This window comes from Mugil cephalus, chromosome 5 (genome assembly GCF_022458985.1).
Source record: "Mugil cephalus isolate CIBA_MC_2020 chromosome 5, CIBA_Mcephalus_1.1, whole genome shotgun sequence".
NCBI lineage: Eukaryota > Metazoa > Chordata > Actinopteri > Mugiliformes > Mugilidae > Mugil > Mugil cephalus.
In genome coordinates this window covers 26,431,757-26,456,425 of record NC_061774.1, presented here as the reverse complement: position 1 = coordinate 26,456,425, position 24,669 = coordinate 26,431,757, and the positions used below count along the sequence as shown (strand labels likewise).

The following is a 24,669-nucleotide window of genomic DNA, read 5'->3' as shown; positions in this document are numbered from 1 at the left end:
GAGTCGCTCCGTTGGGAACTAATTATGCTCCTGCAAAGATCTGCTGGGCCAATGAAATCTTTTTGGGCAAGATTTATGTGGTGTGGTGATGGACAGAGGAGGAGTTGACTTAATTAACTGTAGCCGGCACCTTAGGGCTTCAGACGCCTCTGGATGGTTGTACAAACGCAATTCAAATGGAGTGGAATTCGAAGTTTGGTTTCCTGGTCACCTCCGTACGTCTGGACCTCTGTCCTCCAACACTGTTAACGTTGCTTTTAAGTTATTCCACTGTCAGTATCTTTTTTACACCAAATGCAACAGTGGACTAAACGCCTTGTTTCCCCAACGGTAGAAAACAAATTGAATTCCACGCTGCACAGACGGTCACGTCACTGCTTCTCTACCGCCCAATGGAGACAAACCAGACCAAGTTTCCAGCACCAAAAGATTCGTAGACCGGGGACGTTGGTCTGGCTCTTAGGCTGCACTACACCAGAGCTACCAGAATGAACACGTCCTGCCAAGAGAGATGATTTTAGACTGTTGACTTGGTGACAATTATCATCTCACTGGTCTCCAGTGGAAATTTCGAGCCCACTTATGGGTTTCAAATCCAAGTCTACTGTGCAGAAGAGCTGGAAGGAGTGTTTGTCCACTTTTATAACAGCTAGATTTATGTAAAGGATTACAAAGAAAAAAAAAACCCGGTTCAGCATTTGTGATATTCATTAAGTATTTCTTTCCAAATTGATTCACATTTTGTGTCGTCTCTGGTGCACTGAGACCTCTGACCTCTTTCATTACTGTCAGTTACTTGAAATTTGGGAAAGTGGCCAGCTGGAGGGTTCCAGTAATGAAATGAGACAGATCTGTGGCGTTAAGATGCAGGGAAGTATTCAACCTCAGCCTCTCACATTTTGACTCCGTGCGGTTTCCTTCATCATCCATTTTTTTATTTTCTCACACACAATCAAAAGACTCGGTTCCTCTCTCTCCGTCTAAGAAACATGTTTCTTTCACTTCCTTCATATCTCTGCCGGACACACACGGATGCTCTCGCAATCCAAATGATTTCTGGCCATTCAGTCAATACAACAAGTGTTATTGAGTGCCGCCGATGCCGCTTCCAGTCTCCCACTCAAAAACACTCAAGAGTTCAATCAAATACTCATTTTCTCACCCTTGTTCCTGTGGGACAATCTGATGGCGGCGCCTTTAAAAAGGTGAAACGCTCAAAGGGCTTGAACAACAACAAGGTTGGGTAATAGGAAAGTTTTGGACCCAAAAGGAGAAGATCCAGGTTAACCACAACTTCAGTGACAGAATTTTACTTTTGTTCAACTTTAAGATTAACTTGGGAGTGATTTTTATAACAGGACATATCATCAGACAGAACAGTGTCTTCTTTTGTTTTGCTTTTTCGCGCCAGACAAGTAAAAGCTCCTCAGATTACAAGTGATACAGCGATATCACCAAATTACATTCACATAAAATTCGCAGCGATGGCGTCAAATTAAAAGGAGTTATCCACAGCGCCACTTTTCCGTTCTTAATTGGAGCTTTCTTCGGGTTACTGGCGGCATGGGATCCAGCCTGTCTACGCCTCGCTCTTCCTGCTGGGAGATCCGTTACACTGATCTCACCTCCAGCCAACCTCTGTAACTCTGCAACCTAATCTGCCTCCACCCCCGCCTCCACCCTCGCCATCCCTCCATCCATCCCTCGATTAGGTAGAAGCGCTGGAGGCGCCGGAGGCTAAATCTGGAAGCCCAGGTGAACCCTTCAGCCTTTTTTTCCCCCTGAATGTAAGAGGCTAATGATGGGAGGGATAGAAATACGCACATTAAGCCAAACAGTCTTTAGTTGATTGAGCGGACTGATTAAACCGACTCTGCTGTTTGCAGGCAAAGAACATTTGCTCATGTTATCAGTCGTCCCGTCCGCTGAATGCAGCCAGGGCCTCGGAGTGAATTACGTCTACCTCTGCCCCCGCCCGATCGATTCCTTCTGTCGGATACACAACGCAGCAGTAACCTCGCTTCCTGACTCCCCTCCCCCCCGGGACGGCGCCCACTCCACGCCGTCCTCACCTCGTCACTAAGCGCCCCCGCTTAATTGTCGTCAGATTAGCAGTCAAGGCTAAATCGGGCCTGTTCCACGAGCTGACGGATAAAGCCACAGCCAATCAGGAGCGAGCGAGGTTCTGTGAAACCCGAGTGGGGAGGGAAGGAGGGAGGGAGGGTGGCAGATGCCGAGCTGGATGAAGGGCAGACGTAGAAAGATACTGAGAAAGTTCTTATATGCAAAAAAAATGGTCGTAATAAATGAAACTGAATGCCACAAGTTTAATACTAAATACATATTTTTCACTTGCTTGGTTTATTCCCCTTTTTCAAGTAGTTCACAGATCTGGAGATTTGTTATTCCTGAAGAAACGTCCAGATTTTCTCTTTTAACTCACTGTACTAAACTCAACATAGATGATAGCCACATCGTTGACTTGTGCAATAAGTCATGGGTGACTAAGGGTTACCACAAACTATTTTATTGCTCAATGCATCGTTGACAGTAAAAACTGCAGAGCTTGGCATGTATCTTTGGCTTCAAGATGTCAATGAAAATAACACACATGTACAGTGTTGGCAATGCCCCCAAGTACATTAAAATATTTTTTAAAATTCTGCTTATTCTGCTTATTCTAGTGGGACCGGTAACACAGTTTCCTTTTCGAGATGCAAACCTGCGCCGACAGCAGCATCGAGGTCAAAGCCGTGGACATCCACAACCCAAAAAAAAAGACCCGGAGAGAAAAGTCTGAGGTGCCGGCTACGTGAAGAACGATGACTGAGGGACGGAAAACAAGGCGGACGGGAGCCGGGAGCTGCTGCCGTCTCGACTCTGCAGGTAACTGGGCGTGCGGGGTAATGGGATCGGAGAGTCGGGGGAAAAGCCGATTCAGAGCTCAGAAATAAAGAGCGTCGGTGGAAGCTAAGACGGCGCGGAGGCCTCTGCCAGCTACGCTGATTCAGGGCGAAGCTTCGGCATGAGTGGAATAGAAAGAGATAAAATAGAATAAATGGGTGTTGAATGGAAAAGGAAAAAAGAAGAGAGTTTAAGAGGATTGAGTTGGTTTCACTTCCAGGTGGAGCTCTAGGAGAGGGTCAAACGTAAAAGTGAAAAACGTAATAAACAAGGTAAGAGGCTGAAGGGGGACTGTGATTATAGTTTATTCATATTAGAGGATTAATTATCCTAATCTATAATTAGAAAACAATTTTATGTCCTGTAGATGCCGACCGATGATAGGAACGTTCAATCAACTTGTGATTCAGAGAAATTATTTGAGAGTTAGTATGAGCATCCATCCTCCGTCGCCGTGTCCTCTGTGTCCTTTCCCACATCACTCCCCCAACATGTGGTCCCGCAATCTCTTTAAGCACTTTCCAAATTCCCTGTGAGAGACCTCAGCTGATTAAATTGCCACCGGACAGGTTTTTTAACCCTCGGCGTCTACGACGTTCCAGTCTCAGGTGTCCAGTCGTCCCGGTATCTAATTCCGCGGCACTCAACCTCGGCCTTCGCCCGAGCACCGAACCCCTGCGTTGTATCCATCAATACATTAGACGCCTCTTTGAGGGAATCTTCAACGGTCGGTGTTTTCACGCAGCATTGTCGTAGACGTGCTTTTATTAGACATCCTGTGTCTGGCGTGCGTTACATTATCGCACATAAACCCGTCTGCACATCTATTTGTGGACAGAGTTAAAACAAGGTCTCAAAGCTGGAAAGTGGGCAAAATGACTCTAATTCCTTTAAGCAGTTTCACTTTAAGGTGGAAATGGAAAAGCTTATCCACAGGAATGCATACTTGGTATTTTGAAACCATTAATAACTGTCAAACCAACCGATCTTAAAGTGTCCACATCTACAGACATGAACATGTTTACAGCCTGGTGCAAACATGGTTTCTGTCTCGATAACTAATTGCTTCATACCCGACCAATGCATGGATCCCACTCACACTTTACCTTCTTCGCCAATATTTTAATTCACCTGGAGGTAGGAGGAGTTGGTACCAAGATGGCGACAGTCAGTCAGTATCTTCATGAATCCCATGAGATTCACAAAGTGTGTGTGAATCAACACTACAACCCACCAATGATCTATTTCCAGCTACAACTAAACAGAATGGGTTTTGTCATCCTTAAAAACCAGTTTCTTTTATTTTATTGTTGCTGACAAATCGACCGAAAGCAAAAATGGAAGCACCTCTTGTTCAGGGCCTGAAAATGGAGCCTTTTCCTCTTACAGCCTCGGGACTAAATCCATCACGCTGAGATCGGTGTATCTGATGGCATCCTCGATAGCTTCGTTAGCAATTAGCTGTGGAGCTGTTCCCAGCTAACTAGCACGCTGCATTGGCTGACTGTCCAAAACTGCACACACTCAACTGATGTTTCACTTTGAGCTCCACGTCCCTGCAACTCTTCCTTTCAACCATTTTATCCACATCTTTTTTTATTCCTTCTATTATTTGAGTCTCTTTTATCCCTCAGTTCTACCTCACCTCTATACTTTTATCTACAGTTTGATAGCGCTGCACATTTACCTGTCTGCCTTCCTGCTTTGCTGCATTCCATTCATCTTTATTGTCACCGCTGACGTCCGTCATTAACTGCCTCCTTTCTCATGTTAGAATTAATGCCGTAAAGACCGCGCTCCATCTTGTCTTTGTGTTAATGCAGCGCTGATGCATGCGAGTCCCACATACGAACAGCATCTCCGCTTGTTTCAGGCGCACGAGGCATCAAGGTCAAACCTCCCAATCGCTCACACTAAGGAACTCATTAGGCGGCGAACGAATAGGAATACCCATCAACCTGCACAACATCTCGCTCTTCATTTTCCTCCCTCCGTCCTCCATCTTTCTCCTTCTATTCCTCCCGTCACATGCTTCCGAAACGATCTGGAGGCATGACATTCATTACCTACTGCAAATTATTCCCTTCCCTTGGACAAAATCCCAGATTCTCTTCATTTTTTTTTTTGGTCTTTCCATGAAAATGGATTTCACGTCACTCGACACTAAATATTGGCTAATTGCACCTTCCAGTAATCTGTAAGTGATCGCTCTCCAATAATCCATAATGGCTAAAAAACCCCTCGCCTCCACCTCAATCATTCCCTAGCCCATCAATCCCTCCGCTCCCTCCTCCTGGATGGTAATCTATCTTTTCAGCCACGTAGAGTTTGTAAAGCTCTTAACAGGATTCGAGAAAATCAGAGCGAACCTTATCACGGAGGTCAGGTCGGAGGTTAGCAGGGGGGGTTAATGATGGTACGAATGTGTGCTCGCGTGGGTGTGAAGTGCAGGAGGATGCTAATTTCGTAGCAACTCAGGAGTCACAGGAGTATCATGTTGACACGCACACCTACAGCCCTGAGAAACCCTTAGGCCACTACAGATGTTTGGACTCTTATCCATCACGTAGTAGCGCTAAAGGGCTAAACCTGTGTCCAGGGACACGAAGAACAACAGACGCTCATTGTCCTGGTCTCAAATTAGTTGAGTCAGTCTAAGACACTCAAACACCAGCCAAGCACCTTGAAAAACATGGTGCACGAAAGAAAATGTGCAAAATTCTATAAGCAAAAGCTGTTTACACCAAAAATATTATTCCAGTAAAAACTATTCCGGCCGTTTCCTGCACGTAAAAACGACTCAGCCCGTCCTGGCACCTTCCCCTGACCCCGATTACAACTCGCCGAACCCGGGCGATGGCGTCATGCCGCGTTCAATTTGAAACTCCGAACCCGTCGGTTCACCTGACCTCAATTCAGCCGGGGACAGGCCGGCCAATCAGATTACTTCACTTTCATTTAAACTCAGCGCCGTCAGGCAAATTCTGACCCTCACCTCAGCCAATCAGATCTAATTAAAAAAAAAAAAAAAAAGCTTTATTTTTTTTAATCTGACAATATCTTTTAGTTTCTTTTAATCAGCGGGAACGGCGCACTGATTAAAAGTATTGCAGCGGTTCAATGTAAACTTAATTAAATTGCAAATAAAAATCGAATTTTGTACTTTTCTATAAACACACTCGGAGAGAAACCTCCGGCCCGAACGCAGCCTGCTTTTGGATTCTCATCCCACGTCTCCTCCGCCACCCTGACTCCGTTGACTAGCCGTGATGTCTGCTGCGGTTTCGCCGTCCTTCCTGCTTTCCGACAACGCTGTCTGCAAAATAAAAAGGATGCTGCAGAACGCAGATTCTGACTAAAGGACAGCTGAGGCTCTATAGAGCATCAGGGGAGCAGAGCTGCAGGAGGAGGAGGAGGAGGAGGAGGAGGCCGGCACGAAGCAAGGACATCGGGAGGGAAATACGATCCTGCGGCCTCGTAATATGATACCACTGAGTCACTAGCAGCAGTGGCCCTTAATCAATTACCAAGAGTCATATTAGATAATGTCTCTGTGTGTGGAACGACCCAATTGTGCGCAACCCCCCCCCTCGAACTTAAGCTACTCACCGTGGACTAAAAATCCCGAAGAAACATCGTAAAATACGAGCGGCGCTGCTTAAATCGTCGTTTTCCTAAAGAGCAAACGAATGACCTGAAGAAAGGTGGAGCTTCTGCAGAGGAAGCGGAGGAAGATGAAGGGTTGGCGGGGGAATCCTTTCACCTTCCTTCTTCTCCTTAACGAGACTAAAGTGGTGCCCCAGATCAAAACTATGTACTTAGTGGGTGCTGAATGAATTAAATCTGTTCAAAACTTAAGACTATCTGCTTTCCTCTAGGTATGAGTATGTATGAAAACACTACTTTGCTGTATATACGGCAGCTCGAGCATCATTCATCAGGCTGCTATTGAAATCGTGCCAAACACTAGTTATTGTACTAGATTAAAAGAGACACTATAAAAAGAGTTGAGGAGTTCAAAAGCAGAAAATGTTCCACTCGGGCTACAAAAAAACAAAAAAAAGAAGAACTTTGCTTATAGTTATGCTTCCTCTCTGAATTCATAATCATTATAGCGCTAGCAGCTAACTCACCTGTAATAGAACGTGTCCCATCAGACAGTTTAATGCCCCCCCCTCCCCCTCCATACTTGTTTATCCGTATAACAGCAGCTTTATGAGCGCTCACTAAAAGCCAGTCTTTTTTTATTCATTATCAACCTTTTATGCAACATGCACCAGCTGCATCTTGTACTTGCGTTTCTATCAGGCCTTGATGATGCACATACGCCTTAATGGGATGGATGCATCATCTGGTTCCTCCTATACTCTTTCTGTTTTCTCCGGCCTCAAGCAGACGCCTCGACTCTTATGAGCTTAAGGTTCTTTCCAGCTGAAAGGGGGTTTTCTCCTTCTGCACAGCGTCTTCTTTCATTGAAATGAAAATAAAAACTACTTTTCCAGACTTTTCACCCACTTGTCAATCTGTTAATCAATCAGCCCTCGGCCTGAATAATCTTCCATCCAGACGGTCCCTAGTAAGGTCAAAATGGATCAGACTGGATGCAAACCTGCACATGATCATCGTTGCATTGCATGCGTGCTCTTCTCTCTCTGCCATCGGGCTGAAGCATCTCACTAACAGCCTGAACAGAAGCATAAACCTGATGAAAACCTGAGCGCTCGCAGCTAATTACATGCCTAATCACATCCTGTTTGCTCCCCGACAAAAACATAAACAAACCTGCGCGTCTGTGTGTGTGTGTGTGTGTGTGTGTGTGTGTGTGTGTGTGTGTGTGTGTGTGTGTGTGTGTGTGTGTGTGTGTGTGTGAGACAAATGGCGACTGATTGTGTGAAGCTGCATCATGAAGATTGGTCACCGGGCAAAAAGAAAACCTTCTCATTACAGAGCGGTAATGTGTAGACACACAGAATTAAAACCTTTTCCAGTAGCTGAGGAGCACTTACAAAGTCTGCACACACACACACACAAAAATGAAAGGAACACACACCGGCCACACAAGTCGACACCGTTAGTGATCCAGTGAGTAAATGCTACAGTTCTAACAGAACGTGTTCCCCTACAGTAAGGTGGGCCTGGCTGGCTGTGACTAATAGAAAAAGCTTATCGCTCCCCTCAACACGCACACAAACACACAAAACACCGACACTCAAGGTCGTGAGATTTCTAAGAAACGCTCAGATAAGAACAACTCGGGGTGCGAGCCGTGGGATTGGAGGTTATTTTTTTTAGGGGGGGGGGGGGGGGGGGCGTGCGGGTTGAGGTTAGAGGCGTTATTAGCAACGCGCAGCATCTCCCGTCGGTTTATCGGAGCCAAATTAATTATGACACCTTTGTGTAAACGGGCGTAATCAAAAGAGACCGCGGAGATGATTGGAAAGTCTTATCGCACGCAAACGGCCGATGAAATTAAAACTGCGTTTCCCATAAGCCTCTGCAACATCTTTTTCTTTTAAAGTAATCGATCCCGTCAATTATCAGCTACAATCCAAACTCATTCCTGTTTCCTTGAATAAGTTGGGGCCACATGCAGACGTCACCTCGGTCCCTGGGAACATGTGAATGACACGTGTCCTTATTATCAAATGCTTTACTGATGCATAAAATGATAAAAAAATAAGAACGCGTGCATAAAGAAAGCAACAGTTAGCCCCCGACACTAAACCGGGCTGGCAGCTGTCGTGCACACAAGCAAAAAAGATAGGACGTGCACACACCTGCACGGGACACACAGTGCTCAGCAGATGCATTTTCCCAGGACGTCAGAAATATACCCTGGACATGCACATGCAGTCTATAAAGGAGAGGAGGGGGGTGGGGGGGGTCAGTCAGCACTTTGGTATCCTTTACACAGGGACAATGACAGTAGGTGTCTAATGTTACAGCAGCTTGGATAACACACACCTGTTCTTAAACACACACACACACACACACACACAGCTTCGTCGTGAGGTCGAGACAAACGTGCGGGTTTAAACTTAGTTTTTTTTTCGTCCTTGGGTCGCGGTCTCTGCACGGTGTGTGTGTGATCCAGGTACTGTATCCGGGCAGAATGACCACTTTTATCACACTGATGAATGTAAATGGCCACACACACACACACACACACACACACACACACACATAGATAGAGAGAGAAAGGCTGATTTATGGGCTTTCTCTATCGCAGTCACTCTATTAGTGCGAACTGTGACCGGTTTCATTACCGAACGAAGGCAAAGGGACGAAGAAGAATGAAGGGACGACAAAGAGCGCGACAAAAAAAAAAAAAAGGAGAGAAAAGAGCAGAAATAAAGAAAAAGAGAGTGAAGCCGTGGAGGAAGGTAATAAAATTAGAGGAAGCAGGAGGGGGAGGAGGGAAGAGGAGAAGTAAAGGTAACGGACCAGACCTCGGTCACCTGATCTAATGGCTCATCTAGCAGATGCATCACGGCCGTGTGTGTGTGTGTGTGTGTGTGTGTGTGTGTGTGTGTGTGTGTGTGTGTGTGTGTGTGTGTTTTCTCTCATTCTCATGCAGCGCTCGCCATGTCTGCAAACTTACCCTCCTCCCATCCTCCCAACTCCTCCCCCGTCACTCCTTCCTCCCTGTGCTCTCTAGCCTCCCTCCACTTTCTCTCATCCTCCCTTTATTCCTCCTCTCCAGTTTTTTTTTTTTTTTTTTTTTACTACCCTGCGCTGCAGAGCAGGAACGTGAAGCCGAGCATCTCTCTCTTTCTTTCTCCCCGACCCCTCCCTCTCCATCCCTCCATCCATCCCTCCATCCATCCAGTCACGACTCCTTAATGGTGCAAGGAGAGCGACTGACAGTGGAGGAAAACACTGAAGCGCTGCATCGGAGGGAAGGAAAGAAAAGAAAAGAACAGACTTGGCCGAAAATAAGTCACGCGAAGCCGACTTTCTTGAAAAGCACCTGAACGATCTTTGACAAAAACAACAGAGGACGCGTTGCTGGGTGTGATGGATTAACTTTTAAGTCTCTGCGTGTTGGCTTTTTATTCTAATGGCTGCCTGGAAGGCACGAAAAAAAATCTCCTTCATCAACTACGGTCTAAAAAAAATGGTCGACATGAGCCGCCTTTAATATTCAGTCGCTATATGACTCACGCATCTGATTACGGGTCAAAGTCGAGGCCTGGACATAGACAAAAAAAAGACAAGGAACCGACTGTGATGTCGTCAAAAAACGCTGAGCACGTACATTCTGTTTCCTCGACGTCACGTGACTAAACTTGTGTGTTCGTAACTGTGGTAAATGAAGTCAGACAGAGAGCGATTTGTAAACGGTGCACGTGGAAGTGGAAGTAGGAGATCGTTATTGAGTACTAACTTGATTTGCGACCAAAAACAAAAAAAAAAGGGGAATACGCCAAGTAACTAGTGTTTCCCTTCACACTAATAATAAATCCTTTAACTCTCCTCTCAAGTTGCAGCTGCTGAGATTTTTCATAGATCCAAAACTCTTCATCACATCCCTAACAGCCATTTTTATAAGAGTGTTTTTCACTTAAAGGTCCGAGAAACTGGCATCTTTACTTAAAATGATGCGATTCCCGATGCCAGAGAAACAGACCAGTGAGTTTATGAACCAAAGAACCGAAGGCAAAAAATTTGCCGTAACCCGACTTTACAAAAACGGGTCAACATTGATGCACCAGCTTCCTCCTATCGACTGGTTTCTCGGGATCTTTTGAACTCGTCTGAATGAAGATCATGACACGCGGTTGAAAGGTCTGTTTGCAGCTAATGAGAGAGAGAGAGAGGTTGGAGAGGAGTGTCTATATATCTCAGCTCTAAACATAGAGGCCGGTTATCTGACAGGTTTTCTTTTACAAACATCAATACGAGAGAAGCAGAGGAGAGACAAAGACAAAGAGAGGAAGGGTTAGAGAACGGAGTCTTTTCTTCATTGCCTTTCAATTAATTTTCTTCCACTCCATCGCAGGCCCCTTAATGCGTTAATGCTTAGTATTCGGAACAAGCTGCTTCTTTTTTTTTTTTTTTACTCTAAAGCTGTGAAAGAAGACGGTCAACGCTTTGCACCGGCACTAAACTGCATAAGAGCCTTATAGCCAACGATGCTCTTTTTCTTAATCTGTCTCTCACATGATCTGCTCTCTCTCGTGACCGTCGCTCTTCCTCCGAGTCTAAATATGGAAGTTATTTCTGCAGCCGTAGTCGTCACCTCTTTCTCTCCCCGTCGTCTCCCCCCTTCTTCTTCTCGTCCCTCCTCGGGGGGAAATGCTCTAATGCAACGAGAGACTTTTGAATCTCATCTAAACATCTTCGGCCGACGCTTCCTTCCTAAAAACTAAAGATCATTACAGCTTTTTCACACTCCTTTAATCCGCTGTCATAATACCTTCTAAAGAAGCAGCCTGACGGATGGAGCGTGTCAAGTTTTTGGGGGTGACACTGCACCCTAACGAACACCTCCACCTCCTCCTCCTCGGGGCAGTGAGAAATGTCGGGAGTCTGGAGGGTGGGCCGAAGGGGGGGTGGGTTTGTTTTGTAACTCTAGAGCGGCCCGGAGGGGGTGGAGCTCTGACCTTTCCACGGGACGGCCGGGGTCTGTAAGTGTGTTGCAGTGGTCGTGGTGACACGGTGAGAAACAGCTGTTCCCGGGGCTGCGCAGGCACACGTTTCCAACAGACGCACAATATTTGGTTTCAATAATACACACAGGTCTCTCTGCATAGCCCGCGAACACGCACACGCACGCACATACACACCAAGTCGTGTTTCTATCTTTGAAAAGGACTTTCCACGGGCGTGCATTCCCTGGCTGCTTACCCTTTAGCATCTCAGCCGAGCTGCCTAAGTCTAACCTGACTGAAAGGTCCTTTACCCTAAAAACCAAGGACAACATGGCCCCACAACGTGGTATTCTGCAGAGGGGCCCCACTACGCACAAAACAACACCACGCTGTGTGTGTGTGTGTGTGATGGGGCCGTGCATTGAGACGAAGACGACGCTGGTAAACATTTCTGGGTCCCACAACTACTGCAGTTAAAACGTGGATTCAGGGTAAAGGTTACAGAGGAGGTTAGGGTCAGTGAATGCATCATGTAGGTCCTGAATAAGAGTGTAAACCACAGTGTGACTGCTCATGTAAACTCATGCAAAGTTAAAAATACCTCTTCAAGTAGCTGAAATGGTGTGAACAAATCGAACAAATGACTTGCGCACACACACAAACTAAGCTGAGTGGTTAAGCAACGCGCAGGCTAAGAAAACACACACACACACATGCATCGACTGTGGGGCGCTCCCTGAACGCGAGTAAGCGTCGCCATGGTGACCCACATCCACGTGCTCGCAGACGTACTCGTTGTTAGAGATCCGGCGAGGAACATCCTGCAGCCTCAGCTCCGTGTTCCTCCGCAAAGTCTCTCGAGTCTTAACAGGTTTTAACTCCACGACGTTCGTATTCTGCAAACATTTGGCCCCGACGTCTACGACAAATACTGCAGAGTACACACACATTTCCACAAATACACACACACAAATACTCTAGGCCTCAGGCTTTGCGCTGCTCGTCTTCCATTGACTCCCATTAATTCTGACGCTACAGTTTTGTCTGTTCAACAGCAGAAAGGTCACGGGTTCGTCACCGACAGCTGACGTGCCCCGCAGCAAAACCGAAAAAAAAAAAAAAAGAGCTTACAGCTAAACACAAAACACACACTTCCAAAAAGACAGATACGTTTTATGACACTAAAACTCCAGCGTGAACGCATGCATACATCTGCACACATGTAATTCCAGGAGATGCATCCACACACACACACCGCTTTTCCCAGAAGAGACGGTTTTACGGCTAAAACTAGCACAGATGTCACGCAACCGCGACGGCAGCCGAAGACGAAGCAGCTGATCCTGCACATTTAGAGACATCGTACAACCAGAATCTGCTTACGGTTAACATCATAATCCAACAGCTTTTAGCTAAACAAAAGCATCCTGGGATTTACTCTGCACCGTTTATGCGATTCACGAAGCTCTGTGTCTGGAAGGATGTTTCCGGACACATTTTCTAGTTCTGAGACGTCTCCTCCGACAGGCAGCCTGGTCATCTGAACCACACCTGTCCTTGAATTCGGCCCCCGTACCCCTGGCGCTCCTGTGAGCACCACCCGACCTGAGAATAACTGCGATCAGAGCCGACCCCCGGCTGTGATCGAGTGTCCGACCGCCAGCTAAAGAAACATCAAAGGGGGCGTTCTCACATCCTCATGTGTCCCCGGGAAGCGAAGCCCCGTTCACCATCGCGCCTCCTCTGCAGCCAAACATGCTCGGGAATCTTTGATAATCAAGAGTTCAGGCATCAGGTGCATGTGCAACGATGAACAGTCCCATTAAACGAAGAAATGACCTAAAAGTAGATCAGTTTAGAAGCTGCAGTGTCATCGTCTGGATGTTAAAAAGCCACTTCTCATCCCCCGTCCTTTCTCCAATGCGAGCGTCATCTTAAGATAAGTTTGTGCCGAGTTGATCCCGGTGGCTTTTTTTTTTTAAATGTGAGAACTTAAAAGTGTGAAAAACCATTAAAAGCCGTTCATTTGCTTTTAATTAAAAGTCCACAAATCAAAAAAAAAAAAAAAAAAAGGTTTCCCCCACACCGTCGAGCCGGGAGCTGATAATGAGGTTAAACTGCGCATTTATAAAAAACCCAGAATGATCGGCTAATCTTTTAAAATGCTGCGAGGATGATGCTCATTGTTTGGTGCTTCGCTTGCAGGAATCAGGCTCATCAAAGCGATCATCTCCTCCCCAGCCCCAAACCATCTCCACGTCTCTCTGGCGTTGTATAAAGTTCTAATAAATAGGCAATAAAAAGGCTTATCAGCCCCACTGCCCCAAACACACATCTCAAATTCCCACTGTAGCGACTCAGCACTGTGTGTTTCTGTGTGTGTGTGTGTGTGTGTTCTGCTTATTTCCACTGATGTTAATGGCCTTAAAAGTAGCCCTGTTCATTTTGACAGCTTATTCCTCTTATACACACACACACACTAACACACACACTAACAATAACCCTGTTTTCAAATTCCTGGCAGCCGTATAGAGCTGTATAATCAGTTTTGCAGTAAATATACAGCGGTGGAAGGAACACTGATAGTATTTTAATGGGACACAACGAGTGGAGTCTAGACCCCCTAATACAACCAGCGGGACCATAAAGCATCACAGGCAGTCTGCAGCGAATACACACCTCACCTCTGGCTCTGCTACACTTACATCTTTCAGATTTACTTCCAGGGGAAGCTGCCTAAGCACGACAACTTTGTGCACTGTCAGACTGACTGAAGGGAGGGGGGGTTTAGCTGAGGATGCTACAGAGGAGCTATTAGTCTGGTTCTGTGATCTTTTTAAGGCAACATCTACATTAATACAGAGCATCTTCACAAGTTGTCTTTAGTTATTTTCATGCTTTGTGTACTGTTGTAACAATGAAACGCCAAATGTATCCACGTGAGTTTTCAATCAGATAGAGAAAAGTGGTGGGAACCTTTGATAATCTGTTTAATAACCACGTAAACATTTGATCTAAAGTGATAGAAAGATGAGCAAAGGCTGAATCCATGCAGGAAGCAAAGCTGAAAACATGGAAACATCTTCTTCTGTTGAATCTTTACTTCTATTTTCTTAGTACTTTGCGCCTCTGATCAGAAGGATTTTACTCCGTTTGAAGAATATCGTTCAAGTAAATGCAGACGACAGAGTCTTGGCTACAAAATACCGTGAGTCTTTCACGGTGTGTTTGTTCTTTTACCTCATAGCAGAAAACAGGAAGAAAGGTGCGTTCGTTTCTGAGGAAACAGCCTTAACTCTTTAAGAGTCTTCAGAAAGGATGATCAGAAGATTAATAATAGTTACAAAAGTTACTTAACTTCCAATCTTTTCCAGCAGCGTCGGCAAAACTTCCTCTTAAACGTCGCACAAATAGAGAATGACTAATGGGAAACAAACCAAATTGTCTTAAGTCTCATCCACGAAACCCACGATCGTCCCCGGAGTTCAAATCAAACGCCCATCGCTCCTTCCACTGTGCGTTGAATTTACGATTCAACTGTCGTGGCTTAAAATCCTTCTTTCTTTCTTTCTTTCTTTCTTTCTTTCTTTTCTTTTTTCATCCATCACGGTTTTTATTTTGTATCACACGTCTTCTGAAAGCAGAGGTCTGTCCATCAGAGGCCCCGTGGATTGAATACAGTCCCGACTCGCCAATAAATGTGTGTGCCTGTTTTTTTTTAGTAATGCTGGTCCCCTCAGTGCATATATATATATATATATATATAACACACACACACACTGATGTTTTTCTCCTGAGAGTTTGATTGTTTTTTTTGGACCCGGTGTTCAACAAAAAAAACACAGCTTTCAATCAGAGACAGTTTAGATTTTCTATCAGAGAAAGTTATTGCAAAAACCCAGCACCTTTCTTGTTTCTGCCGTTCTTATTACTGCATGTGTGTGTGTGTGTGTGTGTGTGTGTGTGTGTGTGTGTGTGTGTTCCTGTACAGCTGTCTTTCTGAGGACCAGTCTGAAACCATCAGAGTCGGGACATTTTATTTTGGCCGGTTACTATCAGGTTATTTTAAAGATTAAAGGACGGGAACTGAACCTTAAGGAGGAAGGATGTGCTCTGTCCACTCACGGCAAACTCTCTACATCATAATATCATCATCATCAGAATCAAACACCGGTTGTATCGTTGTGAAATATTGACGATATATTATAGAAAAATACCTGATAAAGGATTTTTATAAGGGTCATGGGTTAGAGAGCTGAGGAAGGTCTTTTAAAAACAGCCACATACACATGTGTGTGTGTGTGTGTTTGTGTGTGTCACGGTGGATCGTGTGAGTCAGCGATGTTCCCTGCTGTCTCAGAGGAAGCACAACAGAGGAGACTGCAACACACACACACACACACACACACACACAGGTAGACACATCCTCACAACACAAGGAGACTTCACTCTAACACACAGCTCATACATGAACTTGGGAGAATACACACACCCATAGACACGACAGGGGGGGAAGTGTGTGTGTGTGTGTGTGTGTGTGTGTGTGTGTGTGTGTGTGTGTGTGTGTGTAACTGACTCATCTCATCAGTATCTTGCTAATATGGAGACAGACGGCCGAGCCATCTGCTCACAAGGCAACCGCACACCAGCAACTTTTTTTTCCGACATCTCCTCCGCAACGTTGCTCTCGGTTCGCGCGCAGCGACTGGTCGACTCGAAGTCCCAGCTGAAGATGAAGAGGGTCACGTGGTGCGTTTTTTTTTTTTGTTCTTATTTGTCTTTGTTTTTTTTAACGGACCCATTATCCAGCGCGTACTGTATAATCTGCAGACTGGTTGTGTCCACAAGGCTAAACAAGGCTTACTTACCAGCCATGGTTTCAGCTTGAAGGGCACTACCCCGGCCTAAACAGGACTAATCTTTAGCCTGATTTTGGCCGCGCGCCTTCTAAGGGCTTTACTTATAAACAGGTCCAGTAGAGTAGAGCCGCGTCCATAAGTCTCCTCGCTAGGAATGATGTTAAATAAAAATCGAATCAGTAGTATTTCCCATGCATATATGCACGTGCACACAAGCAATTACATTTCTGCATTTAACTCATCCGAGTGAATAAACCGAGAAGCAGTGGGCAGCCATGCACTGCAGTGTTTAAGTGTTTGCACCTCAGTCATGGACATAAAGGAGATCGAACCTGTGATGTAACGGTCTCGATGCCCCTCAGTTTAAGAGCAAACATAGAAATGTGGAAGAGTTATTCAAAAAATAGCTGCAAATTTGGGTTATTCCAAATTACAAGGAAGGAAAAAACTAGAAACGAATCAATGCTAAAGAGGGTTGTAATGAGCAAACCTGCTGCTCCGGAGTCACCTCTACGCACTGCACCATGTTTTTTCCTGGATACGCGAGAACGCTCCTACCAGTCAATACGGAGGGATTAAAGCGAGACGTTGACATTGTTTGGGTGAGGTGGGAGATTTGCAGCTTTAGGCAGACCTCGGAAAAAGAGGCGAAAAAAGCTTTTTGGGGGTGTATGAGTGTATGAGTGTGTGTGTGTGGGGGGGGAGGGGCTGAGAGACAGTTAGTAACTCTTCACGGATTATATGAACTGGCACGAGGCCGTGCACGGGTGACTGTGTGAATTAGGCCTACGCACCGTTTAACGACACTGACAGATAATCAACCACGTCGCTCCAAGGTTGGCGATACTGACGCCCGACGGTGTAACTTCATCTCAGGGACAAGAGGTTCAAACCCGGGCGTCCGGGTGGTTTTAAGATTTAAAATCTGTCAACCTCACGCTGGAGCTTAAGACCATGAGGCTGTTTACCCGGTGTCCACCGTAGCATCTGCAGCACCACTGGCGCTAGTTGGCCAAAATTTAACGTATTTAACTCGCACGAGAAAGAGTTTGTCATTGCTCTGATTGGCTCGACAAAAATGAGCAAACTAAAGCAAATATGAAGCCAGTTCAATACGGTCTGCAGCTCTTTCTAGCTTCTTAGCCTCCCAGCTAATAGCAGCTCTTCACATTTCCTCTTTTAAATGATGGATAAACATTACTGCCACCCACTTTTTGGCAACTCCAGACAATGGGTTCATGAGGCGATGTCCCAGTTGCTGGAGTTGAACTGGTTGATAACAAAGTGGCTCTGATTGGTTGAAAGGCTACCCAACTATCTACCAACTATAATTATACATATGTTACATTTCTGCGTCCAAGTAAAGACCTGCAGTAACTAAAATAAATGTTAAAATGTGCATCATTATTATGCAACACACACACACTCTATAGACATAATTAAAAAACCAAAAGTCTAACTCCGACTGAGCCGCTTCACACACTCCTCTACTGAACTAACAGCTTCATTCTGACAAATAACCTGTAATTCCCACCAGTGGCCGGACGCCAACACAAACTCCCGCCATGCACACACATACACACTCACCCTGTACACACTGTTAATTATGGCATTTCTGACAGCTAAAGCAGAAATGTCAATTGTCTGATTGCTAATCTGCCTTCATTATCGGGAAGCAGGAAACAATCCATTAACTGGTAAAGCGGCAGAGCAAATTTATGCTATTGTACTTTTACATCCTTTAATGTCCTTGTTTGGCTAATCACGAGAAATCATCCGAGTGGGAAAAGAAAAGTAATGGTACGGCTGCTTGTGTAAAGCTAAACTGTGCTGGATTTCTTTAAAGCCAGAGCAACTATCTTCCAAATCTGTTTTCACTGCATCAACATGAGATCGTGTCAGAGAAAGTAAGCATTCACACCCAGCAGGTCAGCGCTGACATGTGATAGAGGGAGAGTCTGGTCAAATCTCATCAGCTTCTTATTCTGCAGCTCAAATTACCTATTGGTGCCATTGACAGAAAATCAGATAATCATGCATGTCAAAAAAAAACAACAACCTGAAACTAACAATGTTTCATCCTAATCTTCAGTTCTTGGTGGAGAGTTGGGGTTTGCATTAATGGTGAAACCTTTGTAGGGGATTACAACAGATCTGTGTTTGCATATTAAGCCCTTGTTTGAGATATACTATGACCTGACTGACTGGGAACCTTCACAAACACAATAATCCAGTGTTTAACCAGGCTCTTTTTACATTTTACAACCCTAGACCTCAAACTCTTCAGATCTTACAAACCCAACAAACTTTCACCCTGCAAACATCCATTAAAATCCCCAATTATCCCACTGGGATAAATAAAGTCTATTAAAGTCGACCAAACTTGTGGTGAAATGAAAAGTCACCTTTTTGATTGTGAAAACGTCTTATTAGCCTGGTTACAAAGTCAGCTTTGTCCAGAACGTTTGATCGATTCACAGAATCCTTTTGTGCTGATAAAGTCTGCACAGTTTCGAGATAAGATCAGATAATCCTCCACTGATCCTGCGGTGGGGAGATTCACAGCGTTACAGCGGCAGAGGGGATGAAACGGTAACGCAGAGGATCAGGACAAAAAAAAATTAACAATGTAATTGTATTTTAAATGGTCCTAATACCCTGGAATGAGCCGACCATGCGTTAAATTCTCAAACGGTGTGACAGGGAGTCGCAACTGCTCAATGCAGCCGTCAACCATGATCACGCAACAAGATCAGCTCTTTGTTTTAGGTCTGCAGACACAAAAACGTCTTCTTCTTCTGTTTTTAGTGGCTAAACATGTGGAAAAACTTTAATCTGGAATATCGGACAGAACTTCTGTCAACTGGGCAATGTGGGTGTTTGGTGATCATCCAATACTACCAACTTTATTCAACACCTACAAAACGAAGTGAATCCATGGAATCCACCCAAACAACAACAACAACAACAACGACAACAATCAGTGAACGCTGCGTTTAAAAGAAGAGAAAAGTTTCCCGGTGCCAGAGACGGTGCCAAGGAGACGAGTCTTCCAGAGGGTTAGGGAGTTTACGGCAGCGTTGGAGAACCAGAACATTTCTGAAGTAGAGAACACGAGGTACGAGCTGCCCTCTCCACACTACATTAACTTAGACTGAAAGATTTATTGGACTCAATCCAGGCGACGCTGGGAGAGGACGAGGAAAAGACTTTGGGAGGCTACAGGGGGAGGAACTTCAGTGCATTTAAGATTGCACATTAAAAGATCGATATCCAGTCGGGGGCAAAAAGACCCTGATCCAGAGACTGTTTCAGAAGGAAGGAAACAAGAGTGCAAACTGAATTCAAACGGATAAAAGCTGCAAGAAATAAAGAGCCTCAGTAAGAGACATGAGGAGGGAGGGAACCAATGAAGAGAGGATGGATGGATCAGAAATATGAAACGAAACAATTCAACACATTCCTCCCGTTCGCACAGTTTGGCTCGTCTTGGCCAAAACACACCTGGGATACCTGTGACCAAGCATCTCTCCATGCTGGACGCCTGCACAGGGTTGCTAGGCAACAAACAAGCAGGTGAGGGGTTGATTTTAACACCACCACCTCCTCCTCCCCTCATCACACACACACACACACACACAGATACAGTGACATTTCTTGGGTTTACTACACTCATGCTGGCTGCTTCTCTCGCCTCCTGCATCTCCTTGGAGACGGTCAGCGCTACACACGAACACACAAACACACACACACACACACACGCACACACATGCATAAACACTATTAATTATCTCCCCTCTCATTCAAATCTGTGAATCGTCTCTGCTGCCGCAGCCAGAAAAGGAGAAGAAGAAGAAGAAGAAGACGAGCGCGAAGAAGACGCTGGCAGGACTCGTCGTCCTCGAGTGACCCACCGCGCACACACACACAAACACACAAACACACACACATGATCGCGCTCCCATGTGGGCGCACACATGGGGACTGAACATGTGAAAGGGACAAACAAAGAGGGGGGGAGACGGAGGGAGAAAGTGTTTCTGAGGCCAGCTGCTTGACAAAAAGCGAGCTTGGGTTTGCATTCAAACGCACTGAGGCAAACCTTCACGAGCACCGAAGGGAAAAAAAGAAGTAAAAAGCACCGAGCGCCGCGTCAAGAGTCCACTTCCCTCTGGCCCCACTCCTCCTCTCATCCTCCCATCTTCCTCCCCCCTCCCTCCATCCCTCAACTTTCTCATCCTCTCAACCAACTCCTCATCTCTCCTCCATCATCATTGTTTCTCTCTGCTCCTCTTCTTCCCGTCAAGTTTCTTTCCCCCCTCTGCTCCTTTTACCTCCCCCCCTTTAACCAATCCCCTCTTTTCTCGCCTCCTCCTCCTCCTCCTCTCCCGCCGCCGCCGTCCACGTCCACGCCGACATGCAGCAGCCGCGAAGGTCGCCGGGCTCCTCGGCTGAAGGACGGCGCGGTGGTGGCGGGGGGGATGCAGCATATGCCGCTATGCAGTACAACATGTGAGAGCTTAGCATGGAAACAGCAGGGCTATAAATATAGTACAGATCCTGCCTACCCCTCTCTCTCTGCTCTGCTCTCTGCGGCGCTGCCTGCAGTACCTGTTCCTGTAAAAAATAATGCAGCAGAATGAAGGAACGGCCGAACATGTCGGGGAATTACCGGATTCAGTTTGAAGCTTTGTAACCTCGCCTCCGTGCTTCTTTTATTTATAGGCCTGACATCTACACAGAGGCGGCTTGTAATCCACACCAGCACGGGTTCTGAAGGCCAAACCGTGAAATCAATGCTATTGATTAAGATCATTCTGTTTTTTTTTTGTTTTTTTTGGGCAAAGATTAAAAAAAACAAGGTGTGTTTTTCCACCTTATTGGCCGTCGTTCACAAAGCGCCGGTTCGTACGAGGCAACCGATCCACGAGCAGATTAATAAAATTCATCTTAATTAAATTCTGAGTCAGGTGTGGTCCCTTTTCTCCTCTCTGCCCACAGGAGGAAGTCATAAATTAAAAAAACCGAGGAGCAAATCAAAACTGTTTTCTAATTTGTAGCCACAGAGCGCCTCAGCGAGAGACGAATAGATTGTTTATCTCATAGTTATTAGTAAAAAAAAAAAAGGGGGAACGAACTTTAATAGTTGGCGTGTTTTTATCTGGATACGTGGTCATGCACGATCTAAAATCAAAACCACGCGTTTGGTCTAGTTTTGGGGGATGCGTCGCTGCTGCTCTCGTCCTGATTTATTTCTCCACGTGTGAAATCATCAGGCGGATTATATCGGCTCGTCAGAAGTAAGCACCTGATCGTCTTAGACAGAGGTGAGGCGGTGACGCGGGCTCCGTTTCTAAACATGCAGTCATTTCAGATCTAAGCCAAGTGCATTACGGCCTCTATTTTTTTTTTTTTTAACCGAGGCCCGGTGGCTGAGAAAGTGTCTCTCTTCCCCAGGGCTCGGAGAGCTGCGCTTGGCCCAGATAGACGGGAGGGTTATCCTGCAGCAGCGGCCCCGGTGCGGTGCTGTGACACCGCTAATGTGGGCTGACAGTACAAACCTAAATCTGGATTGCAAATGCAGCAAAAGATGCGTCTTTCAAACCGAAAACGACAAAAATCTGCATCTTTGACGACAGTTTAGCATCACAGTAGGAAAACGTTTCATCACGTACAAAGAGCGACGCTCATTACAAATTTGATATCATTCTCTAATACGCGTCTTGAGCTGATAAATCGACTGTGCTGTCAGCGCACAAACCCCCGTCACTAGACGTGATGGATGCCTGGTTGTTGCACCTCAGGTCTCACCTAGAATCAAAATTAAATCCATTTAGATGTGGAACGCGCCGCGTAATGTTCTCGGCTAAACGTTAGAACGAGATGCGGAGAGAATGAGACGACGCCGCTGCTCTAAAACGACGACAACATCCTCCTTTAACATCCCATTTCAGCCGAGGCGGATTTAATGACGCTGCTCCTCTGCAGCGGGAATGAGCTGCAATTCTGAAATCAACAAAAAACATTTAAGACGTGCGCAAAAACACTCAACTTTAAACCCCCTTTCTTTTTTTTTCTGGCTCGGGAACAAGTCAGGAGTTGTAGATTGGCCAAGCGGAGACGCGGGGCCTCTCCTCACCATGAGGTTGCTCAATGTAGACTTTGGGTGTAAAGGTAACGGGGGCTGCGTCGGGTTCAAGTTGAGTAAAAGACAAACGACGGAGGGAACAGTTTGCCCGCTTTTTATTTTTCCTTCAAGCACCTTTGCTCAAGTTTCAACACGCGAGCACTTTACCCCTTAACACACACACACACACACACACACACACACACTTTCTCTCTGGTGAGACCTGCAAGTGAACGACGGCTTTTTTTAGGCGCATCATCTACGCACACGAGTACTCCCACGCCAAAAACAGAAAGAGGCTAAAATAACTCTCCGATACGCGCACTTACTTACACACGCAGCTATGAATAGACCGCTAGTTTGTGTGTGTGTGTGTGTGTGTGTGTGTGTGTTCGTGTGACGGCGGATGCAAACCCACGTGCTCTGCAGCGAAGGTCCATCCATCACCGATGGGACCGTCCAGGTGGACAGTAAAACAAACGCACAAACGCACTGAAGATCCGAAACAGATTCGAAAAGAAAGGGCGCACGGGGAAGTCACGAAACTCACACAGAAATGCAGAGAATGGGAAAAATAAAAAAAAAGCATAACTAGGAATAAACACGTCTGCTTAGGGAACATTTTAACTGCTGACCCAGATGCACGTGTTGTAAACGGAAAAGCTGGATCACGCAAACATGTACACAGCGTTGACCTCTGTCCTGTTGTAACGTGTCCTCCATGCAGACTAGTTGACGAAAGCGGAGCGTATACGACAGCTGTGGGGTCCACGAGAACACTCGGTTGGCGATCATGCGGTTCTTCGGGCGTGAAGCAGTTGGTCAGTAAGCGCCCGGCTAAACGGCACGTCAGTCAGACCACGCGATACGAGGTCCACGGCCACTTTAACGAGGTCCACGGCCACTTTAACGAGGCGGCGTCTCCGCCCGGACGCACATGTCTGGGACGGATATTTCAGCAGAACATCCGGCAGAACTAACCGCTAAAAGGTGTTTATCAGGGGCAAAACCAACACGTTGTTCTTGGTTTAATTCTCAAAAAAGGTCTCCCTGCTGAGATTAAGATTATTTACTTGTTTATTTATTTTCCACCAGGAGACAAGCAGCAAACAACAAAGTCAGAACAAAAAAAAAAAAAGGGGGGAAAGAGTACAAACGAAAAGTGACAGAAGGTTTGTTGTAAAAAGCTCCGGCTGAGAAATCAGCAGGGTAACACAAGAGTCATTTTAATCTCGACAATTCACGGTAAGGATGACTCTGCAAAGCCTGACGCTTCTTAAATATTATGTACGGAGCCGACGAAAAATAAGAAAATAAGCTGTGCTGAAAATAACAAGAAGGTGGTAGACAACAGGATGGTACTTTCAAACCAGCACGAACCCAGCTGCTCGTCTGACTGAATGAGGCCACGACCACACAGATTTCAAGTGACAAATCCATGCCTCCGAAAAACTGGAGAAATAAATTTACTCGAAGCCTTCGGAAATCTCTCAAATAAAAAGGGTTAAGGGTTAAAATGTTGCTTACATACAAAGTAGTGGCCTTAAAACAAAAAAGGAACCGCGTCCAAATAAAAATCTATAACTATCAGCTGTTCCCAGAACAACTGCCGGTCCCGCTCCCGCCCCCAATATAGTGACTGATGTAATGAGGACACCAGGATGTGTGGAGGTCACAGGGTCACATGACGCAGGCTAATGTTAGCGCTAGCTGTAAAGAGCACATGCTCAGGCTGCAGGAAGCTCGACGCGAGGCTTCATATGGTCGCGAATGCGTGACGGGAGCACGGACACACCTACGTGAAGCGTTTATCACCAATCGATGCGGCTGCAACAAATCAATCGATTATTTTTTAAATTAATCTATTGAATATTTTCGATTAATCTTTTTGTTAACCACTAAAACGCAGAACTTTTCCTAATGAATGCCTAACGTTTACAGTGTTTGCACGATAAAATGTGTAAAATAAGCAAAAACAGCCAATTATAACTTCAGATTTCTAGATTTACACATTACTTTTTCTTACTCATCAATAATCCTGCAACATTTCGTATTTTTAGACGATTAATTTCGATTATTTTTCAAATTAATCGATTAATTAATGTATCAATTCATTTTTTTGAGTGCACTAATTTTGATTAACGCTTGATTCTTGTCAATTTTCCTTATCAATAATGCAGCAACT

General features: G+C 45.5%; 1 protein-coding gene and 1 long non-coding RNA gene across 2 annotated transcripts in view; one reads left to right on the top strand and one right to left on the bottom strand.

The window, feature by feature from the left end:
- The window catches only part of ppargc1b (peroxisome proliferator-activated receptor gamma, coactivator 1 beta), an 89,753-nt gene that overhangs the window by 40,837 nt on the left and 24,247 nt on the right, over positions 1–24,669 (bottom strand). The gene's annotated exons all lie outside the window — the stretch shown is intronic.
- LOC125008482 overlaps positions 2,692–24,669 on the top strand; it is a 44,634-nt gene continuing 22,656 nt past the window's right edge. Inside the window, exon 1 of the long non-coding RNA XR_007112895.1 lies at positions 2,692–2,886. This is a non-coding gene — a long non-coding RNA (uncharacterized LOC125008482). The remainder of the gene's footprint in view (positions 2,887–24,669) is intronic.